At 39.3% G+C, this 13,447-nt stretch overlaps 1 protein-coding gene across 46 annotated transcripts in view; it reads right to left on the reverse strand.

The window, feature by feature from the left end:
- The window catches only part of SORBS2 (sorbin and SH3 domain containing 2), a 232,794-nt gene that overhangs the window by 183,532 nt on the left and 35,815 nt on the right, over positions 1 to 13,447 (reverse strand). For 19 of the 46 annotated variants that reach the window (XM_070068413.1, XM_070068399.1, XM_070068383.1 and 16 more), the window contains exon 1: positions 11,446 to 11,584. The gene's annotated coding sequence lies outside the window, so the exon portion shown is untranslated. Of the gene's footprint in view, positions 1 to 11,445; positions 11,589 to 13,447 lie in introns of those variants that run through there. The other 27 variants (XM_070068408.1, XM_070068417.1, XM_070068407.1 and 24 more) reach the window with 4 other exon arrangements.

The raw sequence follows: 13,447 nt of genomic DNA on the forward strand, positions 1-13,447 counted from the left end.
GTGTGTGTTTCGTGCGTGCACGCACTCTTCTCTTTGCGTAACACTTTCAAATAAATAAATAAATTTTTAAAAAAGAAAAAGAAAAAGAAAAACAGAGTTTGAGGTCCTCAGAGGCATTCAAACGAGTTTACCAGCTGCTTGGAAATGTGAGTCAGGAGCCCGTGTGACAGATCAGGGATGAGACAGAGGTTTGGGGATCATCATCAGGGAGGAAAGAGGTGAACTCAGGGAAGACAGCGGAGACGGAGACTAGAGGCACAGATCCCAGGGACTGCACTGAGGCTCAGCCAAAGAAAGAGGCCCCTGCAAGGGGAATTCAGAAGGCGAAATCAGAGCAATTGAAGGAAAGCCAGGAGCTGCCAGTGTCACAGAAGGCAGAGGAGAAGAGATTTGAATGCAGGTCAGGGATTCACCTGCGTCTAAGGCTGGCAATCTAAGCCTTTCCCCCTGGCATCCATTTCCAAACGTTACTTCACACTGACTAATACATTGCCTCTCACCTTTAATAACATTGACACGAGGAAATTAGAAGTTATTCTTTGAGTTATTAGAACTGCATAAGTGTTAGGCTTACTGTTTAATATTTAATTACACACACACACACCTTCATGGACTTTACCGATGAAACGGTTCAGGGCATGTCAACCCAAAATATGCCCCTTGGCATACTGACTGTTTTAGGTTAAAGGTACTTGTAAAACAGCAGATGTAAGAAGTCACTATGACCTTCCTTCTGTTTCTTAAAAGCAGATGGAATTGTGCTGGGAAAAATGTCCTCCCTGTGCCAGAAGGAAAGTATCGGTCTTATCAGCAAGGACTAGAAACTGAGGCTGGGGGAAATCGGTAAAACATGCCTGTTACACTGGCCCGCACCTTCCCAGCGACTTCTCCACCGATCGACCACCCTGGCCAAACCTCCTTTGCCTTGTCACATTTCACAATTTACTATTCTTAGTCTGATTCAGTATGCAGGTGTCCAATTCTAACTGCATTTTTGGAGTCTTCACTTTCAAATTCTGAAATCTCTGGTTCTGTTGATCTGTCTTATGTTGCCTTAATTCTCAGGCCCAGCCAAGCAAAACAAAACAGCGACTACTACTACTATTACAAAAACACACCTGGAAACATGGGAAGTATCTTTTCTTTGAATTTAATGATTTTAAATTTGAATACTTCTGGCTTGCACTGAATTTTCAGACTATGTGTGAAATTACTTGTAAAAAAAAACAGAAAAAGATATTCAACAGTATCCATCGTTTGTCAAAATTTTAGAAAAGATGGTGATGTTTACCAGCTTTTCCATTTCAACATATCAGAATTCCTCCATGGATAAAACAAATACAAAAAAACCTGAATGAATATTTTCAAATTGAACATCGATTTTTGCCAAATGGCAATGAAAATTTACTAGTTTTGATTCTGTGAAATCAAAGAAGTGTCAAGTGTAAATATTAAGGAGCAGATGTGCATATGTAAATTTTATGAATAAATCAAATTAGAAGAAATGTATTAAGTTAAAGAGTAGAGTCTCTATGTTAAAAATAGGCAGCCCCATGGGCCAGCACCGTGGCTCACTTGGTTAATCCTCTGCCTGCGGCACTGGCATCCCATATGGGCACCAGTTTGAGTCCTGGCTGCTGCACTTCTGATCCAGCTCTCTGTTATAGCCTGGGAGAGGAGAAGATGGTCCAACTCCTTAGGTCCATGCACCTGCGTGGGAGACCCCAAAGAAGTTCCTGGCTGCTGATCGACACTCCTGTTGCAGCCACCTGGGGAGTGAACCAGTGGATGGAAGACCTCTCTCTCTCTCTCTCTCTCTCTGCGTAACTCTTTCAAATAAATAAATAAATCTTTAAAAAAAAAAATAGGCAGTCCTTGCTCTGCACAGTTTTATGCTAACGGGAACCTGTGCATAATGCATTGTATTATCACTGTCCTGTGACAACTGGGGGGACTGCCTATCTATTGTAGTCATTTTCCATAATTTATTGCACAAATCTTAAGACAAGCATCATTTTTTTCTTAGTCTATTGCACCTCTAAAGAGGTAGGAACATATATGCTATATGCTTATTCACTGTTAGATTCAAACTTCATTATAAATTTTCGTAAGGCATAGTGAGAAACTACTTGATTGTTTAAAGAGCATTCATAGCAAAGATATATGCAAAGACACATGTCGCTCCCCCTCTTTGTGGAGGAGCGACACTGAACCCTGCCTAGGCTTCATATCCGAATCACGGCACCATTATGTCGCTCCCCCTCTTCGCGGAGGAACGACACAGGACCCTGCGTTGTTCTTTGGTCTGCTCGGCCCTTCCCGGGTTTGCTGCTGGTTCTTCCCGGGTTGGCTACCAACCCTTCCACCTCCGTGGAAGGGCGGTTCCCCCTGCCACTTTCCCCACTTCCACGGGGGAGCAGCACACCGCCGGCCGGCTCTCTCGGGGGCTGCTCAGATGTTATCGGGATGTTCCCCTTAGATGTTCCTGGTGCATGTTGTCTCTCTCCTCCTTTATAGTCCTCTTCCACCATTCCCAACTCTGCTACCCACACGCCGAGTACGCTGCTCTCCTCCAATCAGGAGCAAGATCGGCTTCTGTAGCTCAGTCAATCAAATTGGCGAGAGGCAGCTGCGTAGAAGCTGTTTATTCCTCTCCCAGCGCCATATTGTGGGAGAGCAGATGCATAGAATAAGTCTTAATTCGAGTAACTTAGTCTAGTCCGAGTTGCTCCCCACAGACACACACTACAAAATTACCTTGAATGTAAGTTCGCAAAATGTCTTGGTCTGATAAAGAACTAAATTCATTTTTTTCTTCTAATTCACCATTTATAGAAGTTTTGGGCCCTACACAAGAATACAGAAATATAGGCCAGCCATGGTATCATCTCCTGGGTCCTTGTCTCTTTGTAAATGTTCAGAAATTTGGGCTACTTAAATAAAAAGTTAATCTTGTCTGTCAATGTTAGCACTTGGGCCATATAGTTACAATTCATTCTGTATATGGACTACATCTTCCATCTAGGTCATGGCAGGTAGAGGAAAAAGTCTTTTCATGCAGGCTTCTTTTTTCCCAGACATTAAGTCATTAAAAAGAATAATAGATGTCCATATGCCCACATTTATATTAAAGTAGAAGGTATAAATTCAATTAAAGCCCATTGTGCACCTCTCTTATTGAAATCTACTTCCTACCTCCAGAGTTAACCAAAATTTAATTTTTATATTCATTGGTTCATATATTTCTTGACACTATTATGTAGGTTTTTAGAAAGTCCTCTCTTAAATGGTAAAGTAATTTTTAAGGCGACTTTATAACTTTTTTTAAAAAAGGATTTATTTATTTATTTGATAGAGTTACAGAAGGAGGGAGAGATACGAAGAGAGAGAACTTCTATGTGCTGGTCTATTCCCCAAGTGGCCACAACAGCCAGGGCAGGGCCAGACGAAAGTCAGGAACAATGAGCTTCACTCGGGTCTCCGGCATCGGTGGCCTTGGGTCATCTGCTGCTGCTTTTCCCAGGCCATTAGAAGAGAGCTGGATTGGTGGAGCAGCCAAAACATAAACTGTCGCCCTTACAGGATGTTGTTTTCATAGGTGGCAGCTATACCTGCTATCCCATAGCACGGGCCCCAGAGTAATTCTTAAATTTGCAAGTTTTTATCTTGATGGGCTATTATACATTTTATCCATGTTTTCTGTATTAGTTGACATTGACGTATAGTCAGAGTGTAAAGTCTTAAAACACAAAACCCTGATTTATATAAAATGGGGAAGGAGTCTTTAGGAATGAAATTATTGAAGCAATATAAAATGACCCTTATGACATGCAATGGGACATTTAATTGCTTAGGGTATTAAAACTAGTTATTTGTGCTCATTTAAAAATTATTTGGTTTTACTAGTAATCCCGTAATTGCCTTCCTGTCTGTACTTAAATTAATAAGTACACTGAAGTGTTAAATATAACACACCATAATTTTCATTAAAAGAGATAGAAAATGATCTCTGCTAAATGTTTGTACACATGCATTTTTATTTAGTCACTTAAAATACTGAGTCAGAAAAAGGGAAGTGTGAATATATGAAATGATGATTTGGACACAAATAATTTCTAATCTTTAATGCATTTTAATTTTAATATAAAAATAGATAAGATACTGTCTGGAGGATAGAAATCTCACTACTATCAAGTTTTGTCACCATAGCATAAAAATTATCAGTTTGTTTTCAGACAAGTTTTTACAAGCTATGGCTATTAAGAGATGGCTCTCACCATGTGAGACAATGAAAGCGTATGTGCCAAATTGAAATTAATTTTGAGACATGCACTGACTTTCAAAGGAAAGTTGTTTAAAAAAAAAGAACAAAATGAAATGTTTTTGTCTAAAGACCAGTAGCCATTATCAAAACTTTTTTGACAAATGATAACTTCTACTTCTATTGAATTTACCTTTTCACTAAGTTTTTCATTCTTTTTCTTGGTTTTATCATCATTACCTTGATGCCAAAATAATGTTTAGAAATGCTTACATCTAATTTTAGTCTTATATTATCTTGAAAGAAAATCATTATGTAGACGTAAAAGAAGAAAATGTATTTAGCTTTACGTTAGGAATACAATTTGCTTTCTTATTTTAACTCCACCACTAAGAGGTGATGTTCTGTAAGTTATTTACTTCCCTGAAAGGTTAGGGTGTTATGCCCTGTACAGCCAGGGAAAGGGCCATTTCCTACTTCACAATATGCTCATTTTATCTAATCTAAAATCCCAACTCCAATATAGCTTTTCCTCTATGATAATACCTCTGATTTTCTGGTCTAACCTATGCCCAGCTGCCAATCTAAGCCCTGTGCTCCCACAGTACTAGGGACCTGCACATTACCATCCTTTTTGACCGAGTTATTGCTGCTTGGATCAATGTGTTTTACTCTCTCACCAGACTATTCATTTGCTGTGGCACAACTCTTTGAAAACAGGGAGTGGAAACAGAACAGAATCCCATGCATGTTCATTTAATGATCTTGACTGATCACAGTACCCTCAGATCTATTTGAAGGAGCAATAGCAAATTTCTACTTTCTGCATTCAACTTTTATAGACTACATCAAAGACTTTGAATGTCTCAGTAAAACTTATGATAAACATTTTTTGATCACAATTGAATTTGTTTCAAAAATGAGGGAAAGAGGCATATGCAAAAGCAAAAAGGCAAGAAAGGTTATCCTTAAACACCATGTGAAGGTATTATCAATTATAGAGTGCAAATTCATAAATAAAATATTTTTCAAGTATACAATATGGTCACATTTAAAACCAAAAAAGATTATCTTGGTCTTTATCACCACTACCTTTTTTTTTTTTTTTTAATTTTTTTGCCAGGCAGAGTTAGACAGTGAGAGAGAGAGACAGAGAGAGGGTTATAGACAATGAAAGAGAGACAGAGAGAAATGTCTTCCTTCTGTTGGTTCACTCCCCTAATGGCTGCTATGGCTGGCGCTGCACCAATCCAAAGCCAGGAGCCTGGTACTTCCTACCGGTCTCCCATGCAGAGACGGGAGGGTGCAGGGACCCAAACACTTGGGCCATCCTCCTCTGCCCTCCAGGGCCACAGCAGAGAGCTGGACTGGAAGAGGAGCAACCAGGACTAGTACCTGGCACCCCAACCGGGACTAGAACCCGGGGTTCCAGTGCCGCAGGCAGAGGATTAGCCAAATGAGACATAGCGCCAGCCACCACTACCTTTCTTTAACAAAAGTGAACAGAGCTTCTTGAAGAAATGGCCAATTTTAAGACTGAGACAGTAGCTATACAAAATGAGCCTGTTACACCTTATAGTGCCAAGAAAAAAAAAAAAAAACTCAAAATATTGGGTGTTTGTCAAAACGACAAGGGATTCAACTGAACGAACAAACTACTCATGAATGGCCAAAGCTGGAACAATTTGAATAACAAAATAAGTAAAGTAGTATTTGATTATAATCCAAAGTACAAAATAAATATCCATGTGTTCAAACTGATATGAATAAATGATTGAATTTTGAAAATGGGGGGGATAGACGAATCTCCCATGTAGAAAAATTCTAAATAATTTATGCAAATGCTCTGTGCTCTGTCCCAAAGGAGGAGGAGTACAAGTCCCCACTCCTAACATGTGGCTGCACACAGTTGCTTTCTCCACAAGAGTACAGTGTGGGAATGAAGAGAAAGTAACTCCGTAGGTGGAGAAATCTGACAAACACTACCCAGACAGGTGATCAAAGTCAACATCCATAGTGATTTGTCATGCTGACTGTGTGTATCCTTGATATAATAAGATGAGAATGGCACTTTTTCTTGTGGTCTTCCACCCCCAAGCCCATAACCTCAGTCTGATCATTAGAAAAATCTCTGAAAAATTTCAATAGGAGGACATTCTACAAAACACCTGATAGCATTTCTTCACATTGTCAAAGGCCATCTCAAGGAAAAGAAAAAAAGGAAAGGAAATTGTCACTGCTAAGGGGAGCCTTAGGAGATATAATTGACTAAATGTGACATGGTATTCCAGATAGAACCCTGGAACACAAGACGGGCATTAGGTGACAATCAGGGAAATATGACTGTTCATTATGACTTTAATAACAATTTGTAGATACTGGCCCATTAATTTTAACAAAGGCACTATATGCTATGTATGATATTAATTATAGGGGAAACTTTGTGTGGGACACATGAGAACTCTTGTCCTATCTTCACAATTCTTTTGTCAATTTAAAATTGTTCTAAAAGAAAATACTGGGTGATCCAAGTTAACTAATAGAGTAACTAAAATATAATGCTTTGGAATGAAATGAACACTTTAAGATTTGATGATTGTTTATAGGCCTTGTCTCTTCTGTTGAGGAACAATGTTTTTTTTTTTTTTTTCCATACTATGTGTTGAACTTTTTACATAGGGTAGGGTTAACTGTATGATTATTAAGTAAACTGAAAATCGATCTTTGTAAAAATTAGGAGTGGGAATGGGAGATGGATGAAGAAGAAGGGTTGGAGTGTGAGTGGGTGGCAAGTATCACTATGTTCCTAAATCTGTATATATGAAATACATGAAACTTGTATAACTTAAATAAAATTTAAAAAATGAAAAAAACAAAAATATTACAATGGATATTTTGTTTCTGACCTAAAATAGTTTGTGTTTAAAGTAAAAGAATATTTTTGTGTTCAAAACAGGAAAGTTGAACTTAATAACTGCAATAACTCACACTGGAATACAAATAAACTTGTGGTCTGAGAGAATCTCTTTGTAGGAGGTTCTGAATTGTTTTTTGCTTACATTCTCCAGAACCTCCATTTAAGCGTCTGCCCTTTCTCTGCTGATTATACTTACTTTGGGGACATCAATTCAGATATACCAATAAATGCTGCTCTTTGAATAGTGAAGTTGGTGCCAAATTACAGCTCCTACGAATAGGAACCCCAGGTTTTGTTACTGCTAGTTTTCAAATGCTTTATCCAATAACCGGACCAACTATCATCATTTTGCTAAATTAAAACTGTATCTTAAATAAAAGTGCATAGTATTAAATAGAATAGTGACTATAAAATTTTCAACATGAAATCTGATAGCAGTTTAATTTTCTAATAAGTGTAGACTACAAATCTTACTAAGTTTAGTCTGTTTAAGGCGTTAGTGAAGCAACAAATTCATTTTTACAACAATTCTTCAAGAGAGTTTAGAAACCTTCCCACTAAGAAAATAGCAAATCAACTCTAAGCTTCCTGGGTGACTTAGCATCTTACAGCAGCCAGAAGACGACGAAGCTCCTTCAGAGACTGACTCATGCAAGTTCATCTACAACTATCTAGGTCTCTCCCAATTGGTCATATTTTCATTGGGTATTATTTACTATGTCTGGAATCCTAATACTTGGGAGTCTTTAATGAGAAAAATAATACCAAAAAATGCAATGTGCGGCCAACACAAATTTATATGATCAACAAGAGAAAAGAATGTTTTCAGATCCTCGACTTGATTATTTTTGTTTGATGTGACAGATTTGCTGAAAAAGCTTACAAATCCTCTCTTCTCCTCTCTTCCTCTCCACCTGTCCCTACCCCCACCAACATATGCATACACACTACACACACACACACACCATTTCACAACGTCCCATCTGACTGTTAACACACACGTCAGCTCTAGGCTGCCCAGATTTTGAGGATAATTGAGTCTACTGAGTACTCATTTATTCTTGGTATACACTACATTACAAGTAATAGTACTGAACTTTGCAATGGTTACAATGTTCCCTGAGAGTATGTCAGTAAAACAGGCAAAAAAAAAATCTAGAAGTTTATTATTTTTCCACCAGTATATTTAACACCACCTTTTGAGAGTGAACAAAAGGCACAGTGTCAAGTAGATAGACCTGGACAAAATGCTGCTGTTTGTTCTTTATGAGCACAGGGGCATATTTAAGCACAGAAAGACATTCCGCGGGTCTCCTGGGACTTCCTTCTTTCAGCTGAATTATGCCAGCATGTTCACACCACGGTAGTTCAGACTGTGTTGGAATGTAAAATGCAGACATCTATTTGCCAATGCTTAAATACCACAGCTATAAAAACTCATATTAGGATTGAACTTGGACTTAAACTATCATGGAACAAATGGGAGTTTATTGGAGGAAAAAAAAAAAGTGTGTCCACATGAAATTACTGTAAAAAGATATGGAAATAAGGAATGTCCTTGTTTGACAGCTTCTATACTTATACAATGAAGCCTCAAAGTCACCAGAAGTCACCTGGCTTTGGATTATGTTTCAAATCCGGGCTCACTGACATTCATGAAACTTTTGGCAAACATGGGCCAAGTTTCGAGCAAGGCTGGGTAGAATACTTCTTTCATGTGGGACCGGTGTGAAACTCAGAGGCTTTGGCTGGGTTTCCCCTTGAGTTTCACATCCAAACAACCCAAAGTTTCAGAGTTAAAATTAAAGGGGTGACACGTATCAGAGAAAAGAAAACAGCAACAAAACAGGAGAAGAAAGAGCAGTGGAGTGGCCGTCTACCATCCTTGTGCCATTTGATTTGGCAATGGAACTTGCAGTGCCTTCAACACTGCATTCACACCGCACACTGCTGAGCCAGGGGTTCCCAGGACTGACGGAGCTTTCTATATGCCCAAAGCACATACCTAACATAACTGAAGGATTTATAATGGTGATTATACACAGAAAATGTGATGATTAATATGCTCTTTCCAGTGCAGATTTGAAGGGGGGGAAGTAGCCATTAAGTGCCAAGTTTTAGAAATAAAAAAAATTCATAAAAATGTTTTCCAAACATTTAAAAATTTATATTTAATTTAGTTGAAGAGACAGACGCGGAAAGAAATAGAGATTTCCCTTCTGCTGGTTCACTCCCCTAATGCCCACCACAGCTGGAGTTGGACCAGGCTGAAACTAAGAGCCAGGAACTCCATCCAGGTCTACCACAATCACAGCAGGGAGCCAACTACTAGAGCCATGGACTGCTGCCTCCCAGGGTGCACCTTGGCAGGAAGCTTGAATCAAAGGAGGAGCTGGGACTCCAACTGAGGCACTCTGATGGGGGGTAGGAGCATCTCAAGAGAGGTCTTAACTGCTACTGCAAATGCCTGCTTGGATTTTTCCATGCTAAGGAGAAGCCCAGGGATCATATTGCAGGAGCCCCTAACCCAGAAGGAATCTCTTCCATGGCATTCACCGTCGTTCCCACCCTTTCAAAGTCGTGTGCTGCAGCCGGCCACTTGCTTCCTGTTGTCCTAGCAAGGTGCAGGATATGGGACGCAGACTGTGACAGCTCTGTGGAGCCACTGTCACTGACTGGCACTTCAACGGTCTCCCGACAGCATTAGATAAATCCTATTCCTAACCTTCAGCAGAGCGCACTTTCACTGGGCAACATTCGCTTCAGTATCACACTGAGGGCTTTGAAAAGGCCCTGTGCTTGAGGCAGGAAAGAAAACAAATGTAAAACACACATGAACTGTCCTTAAAATAAGAGAACAGTTCCAAGTGGATTGAATGACTAGTAAGTGCTATAATTTGCCCATTTTAGGAAATTTGGTTTTTGGTTTTTTTTTTTTCATTCTTTATCCCTCACACAGAAGTTCCACTAGTAGAGCACACTTTTGGCTACTGAGGTTTGCTAGTTTTTTTTTTTTTTTTTTTAATTTTCCTTTGCTTTCTTTTTTCTTTTTTAAAAAAGATTTTGGTTACACAAAAAATCACTATGCATTTAAAATGCATGTTCTTTGGACATGTGGTTTGTGACAGCAATGAACTCCTTTAGAAAAGAAAAACCTTTAAGCTTCAGGGATTTCAGTGTTTATGTTAAAAAAAAAAAAAAAAACCAGCAAGCAAGGCACATGGGAGTTCTGAGAAGCAGGACATGCAAGTTGACAGAATCAGCCTGGGTCCTGTGCCGTCACTTGCTGCCTGCTTTCACACATCTGCTTGGAGCAGAGCAGTGAGTTGTCAGTGTCTAAGTGGCGAGAAGTCTTGCCAGCAAGCCCTTTTCTCTTGGTTAAGGGTCCCCACAGAAGTAAAATCTAAGGCTCATCAGTGAGAAAGACCAAAGCCCCAGTAAATTATTTAAAAGAAAGGCTATCAAAGCATGAAACTGAGAAAGAGGGGAAAAAAAAGGCTTTTAACTGAACATAGTAAATACCCACAATCAAAGTAAACGTTATGTTTGAAGTTAAAGTCCACAGATCAAAGTACTTTGCAAAATGCGAAGTACAAGCAAAAGAAGGGAGAGAGGGGAGGCTTGGAAAACTATCCCAAATATTTTATTGTCACATTAGACAAACTCACCAGCAAATGTGCCTAGCAAAAGATTAGCTTAGGTAAGATTCGGCTTGAGAAAGAAATTCTCAAAACTGATCCACATAAATTGTGCTAAGGATATACAAAACAATTAAAAAAAAAACTAAAAACAATCTCCCCCCTCAAAACAACTGTTTTGATTCCACCCTTGCAGTGAACAGATGAAAACAGAACATATAATATAACTCTTTGTCTTTCAAGAACTATTACTAATCTATTTTCTTTGTCAGGTGTTTGTATCTTTTTTTTAAATGCCCTTAAAAACAAGAACATAGCCTAAACATCAAAATTATGATGTCTGAAAAGCCCTCTGGCTGCATCTTGTGCAATGAGGCTTAATTAGAGTTCTGAGCCAGCGCTCGGTCAAAGTCAAGTCTATTGCAGGTCAATATTACAGAGAGCTTCAAGCAAAGTTTAAAATTACAGCCACAAAATGCACAGATGCTACTGCTGTACTCTGTAACACAGTATTTACCTGGAAATCGTTCGGATCCCTCCCTTATTTTCACTATCATTAAGTTATTTTGAAAACACTGGTCATGAGCGGATAGAAAAACAATTAAATAATTCCAGAATAAAAACCTTACCTACAGGCAGCTGAGTTCCACAGTTGGGCTCAACAGAGGAAGTAGGAGTCAGTGGCCTTTTACATGTAGAGATTGTTTATTTAGCCCTTTTTAAAAGGTCTTGAACTCCAGAGGTTTAAGATTAAGTCCAAACCAAGCGTCTGAAGGAAAAAAAAAAAGGCAGAGAAGGCAAGTAAGAGAGGGGAAAGAATCCCAGCTGCTGGGTGGTGCTACCGTTCAGAGAGCTTTTGAGCTATTTTCAGCACGAACAGCAGCCAGAGTTGTCTGCAATGGGATAAAATGCCTGGCCAGAGTCGCCACCCCCACCCCGCAGGGGGTGTGTGTTGGGGGGGGGGGGCACCAGCCAGGAAACCCACAACAACTTGGTTCATTGTGCAAATATTCCCTTAAATTTTGAGGAAAACTGCCAGCATGATTGGAAACACCAAACCAACTAGTCTGGAATCTTAAAGGAACACAGTGCCTTGCCTTAGCCTTCAAGTTTGCACAATGCTTTACCTGAATGGCTGAAAATACCAGGCTCTTATTTATGCTTTACTGAGAACGAAGAGTTTTCTTCTGATATTTTAAAAAAATATTTTTGATCTCCCAATGGGACTATCTGTCGTCAGTCTATTCTTCTTAAGGCTGAAGACAAATGGTTTCTTTCTAGCTGGCACCTAAATTTCCAGTTTCATCAACTATGCTATTTTTGAAAGCTACTGGGTTAAGCTGTTGACATTTCTTATCTGTTGGCAGAGACCGGGGACCATTCAATGACACAATGCAGATACCCCTGTTTCTGCCTTACGAGGTCAGTGAAGAAATAATTCAGATGAGGTTACCAACAATGACTGGCAAGATTTGAGTCTTCATGTAGCTTCTAGAATTACCAACTAAGATCTAGAAGTCATAGTCATTCATTCATCCATTCATTCATTCAACAAATATTTGTGTGGTGTGCACTCCTGAGCCTCCTGTGTCCCATGCACTCTGAGAACATAATGGCTCTTGCCATCAGAAGCTCACAGCACACACATGCAGAGAGAATAAATAAAAACAGAATTTGCTACACTTTTCAGCCTCTTTTCCACATCAGATCTCTTTCTGCTGTGTCTGAAAAAGGATTCTATGCACATCGGAACTACTTCTGTAGTTTCATTATTGCCTTTTAAACAACATCACTATGAAGGAAAATCAGTTTCTCTGCCAAGGAAATATTTGCACATTTTTATAAAGGATTTATTCCCCATACCAGAGAACCCTCAGTCAGGAAGTCCTGCTGACGGCTTGACATGAGGAGTGGAAAAGAATTCTCTAATCTTGGTCCAGCATAAAAATCTCCTTGATACATTTTATAATTAATACTATGAGGGATTAGATGCTCATATCAAATTCATTTCTTTCTCCCCCATTAAAGCAAGAAGCTGGGGCCTATGTTTCGGCATAGCCGCTTAAGCCCCTCCTGCAGTGCAGGTATCCCATATGGATGCCCATTCCAGTCCTGCCTGCTCCACTTCCAACCCAGCTCCCTGCTAATGTGCCTGGGAAAGTGGGCAGAGGATGGCCTGAGTCCCTGGGCCCCTCTACCCACGTGGGAGAACCGGATGAAGCTCCAGGCTACCTGCTTCAGCCTGGCCCAGATCAGTCCTAGCTGTTGTGACCATCTGGGGAGTGAATCAGCTGATGGAAGATCTCTCTCTCTCTTCTTCTCTCCCTGTGACTCTTTTAAATAAAATAAATCTAAAAAGAAAAAAAAACTGAAAGACACTGAAACTAGTTAAATAAAATACTGAGGATTTTTTATGACATGTAGAAAAAGAGTTACATGACTAATCTGAGTACTAAGGTAAAATAGCGAAATCCTTCAGCTCACTACACCTTACATTGAAACTATTACATTAAACTAAGATTAAAACGCAATACTTGTTTATATTTCAAAAAACTCTGATTAGATATTTAAAGTTTGTTTTAAATATATACACTGGGCTTAAAAAGTCACTGTGGAATAAAGAGCTTTTCT

This window comes from Oryctolagus cuniculus, chromosome 2 (assembly GCF_964237555.1).
Source record: "Oryctolagus cuniculus chromosome 2, mOryCun1.1, whole genome shotgun sequence".
Taxonomy (NCBI): Eukaryota; Metazoa; Chordata; class Mammalia; order Lagomorpha; family Leporidae; genus Oryctolagus; species Oryctolagus cuniculus.